Below are 2,006 nucleotides of genomic sequence, written 5' to 3' on the forward strand. Positions count from 1 at the left end.
AAGCTGTAATTTTAGTAGTTAATTTTGTGTTATATAAAGAACATAGGTTTTGTTTTAGCTTTTTGTTATTAGCCAGAGCTCCGATTATTTTCTTTTTGTTAGTTACATATATTTTATTTTCAATTAAGCATCCTCAAATAAAGTGTATTTGACAAGTGGAAGTAAATTGCCTTTTTTAATTTTTAATAGATATAAGAACCAAAAGTAATAGTGTTATTGGCACCTATGGACTCCAGGGTAAATATCTGGCTGGTTTCAGAAAAGGCTGGCTGCTTCATTATGGACCAACCTTTTTCCCAGAGAATGATATCAGCGAAAAGCCTCGAGTGTCAGAAGGTCTCTCAACATTTTAGCTTAAAGAGAGGCTCTAATTGTGTCGAGATAGAGAATAACTCTACTACGTTGTGGAAGAGATAGGTATACCCGAAAAACTGACTCGACTGGTGAAAATGATCAGGAGAATCATGAAATGTCTTGTGCAAATAGCCCAAGATCTTTCTCAGGAGTTCGAGAATGAAAAGAGAGGAGATGCATTGGTTTTCCTAGTAACATATTGTAATTGAACATATCGTCATCAAACAATTCCAACGCCAGAGTGGTATGACCACTGGGATATCCAAATGATATCGAATTAGTACTAGCTCTGAGGGTTCCATATTGTAAGATGTCTTAATCAGATTTGAGAAGGCACTCGAAAGGTTTTTTTGAATGGTAAATAAATACAAAACTAAATATATACCATTTCTTGCAAATTCTCTGATTATACAAATGAAATAACCATGCCATAAGTTGTAATATACTAAAATGTATTATTTGAATCAATAAAGATTCCATTGAAATCTTTATTGATTCAATTAATACATTATCACTTTACGTGTATCGTTGCCTCACTCGATGACATTCAATAGATCAGAGAGATAACTTAGCATAAAATTGTCAAACCAAAGGTTAAATATCTCCTCCAAGTATTTCTCCTTCTTAGGAGCCAGTGAGTGATAATATACATAATGGACCAGTACATTCTAGTTCTATTTTTGAGATATATATCGAAATATTATTTCACTTTGTGTTCTCTGAAGCGCTCCTCCTTCCTACGCCCTTTATTCTTTAGTTAGGATATGACACAGTGAATACCTGTAGGAATGGCATACTACTTCATGACCGCAAAGCATACCTTACGAAGTGGGGTTTCCATTTTGCAAGGGCCTACAGCGAGTACCTGTAGGACTTCTCTTTTACAGCAGGTCTACAAATTTTCAATGACATTGAGATCAGGAAACTGGAGATAGGTTTCTAAAGCGTCAGTGAAATAGTACAGTAGCTAAGTCCTAGTAGGGAACGCCTTATGACAACTTTTTTTCTAAACCAAGGTTTAGCTTTTATAAGAAAAAAAAATATTACAAGCCTTAGAAATATTTGGAACACAAAAAACGTATTCAGGATAAGTAGAAATGTAAAAAATTGATAAGAAATTATGATTTCAGAATACATTTTCGATATCATGTTAATAAAGTACGATTATTTTGGTTTTATGTTATCTTTTAACATAAAAAAAGGGTAACAACTTAAAAAATCGATAAATTGGTAAAAAATAAAAGCCTAAGTGATTTCCTAATAATTTTGACAGTTAGGGTAGCTGAATTAGTGGATACCTCATTCTTTAATTGAATCTTGTCAGATAGATAGAAAATGGTAAATCTTAAACTTTAGTAGATTCCATTATTGTTGATAATGAGTTGTAAAAATTAAATTTAAAAAAAAAAACCTGAACACAAGTTAAATTAAGTTTACACTCATTGCGTTTTCTTTGTTTACTATACCGCCTAATCAATCTTTTTTAATGACGGAATGTAAAGAAGCATTTTCATTTTATAATATATTCCGTATATCATTTAATGAAATTAATAAATGAGATGTATTCCATTTTCAGTTATTTTTGAAATTATAATATAATTTATAAATATATCGATTGCTATTATGAATGCTGTTGTATTCCCTCCTCATTC

The sequence above is a fragment of the Halyomorpha halys genome, unplaced genomic scaffold (assembly GCF_000696795.3).
Source record: "Halyomorpha halys isolate HHAL.00 unplaced genomic scaffold, Hhal_1.1 Scaffold62.1, whole genome shotgun sequence".
Classification (NCBI taxonomy): Eukaryota; Metazoa; Arthropoda; class Insecta; order Hemiptera; family Pentatomidae; genus Halyomorpha; species Halyomorpha halys.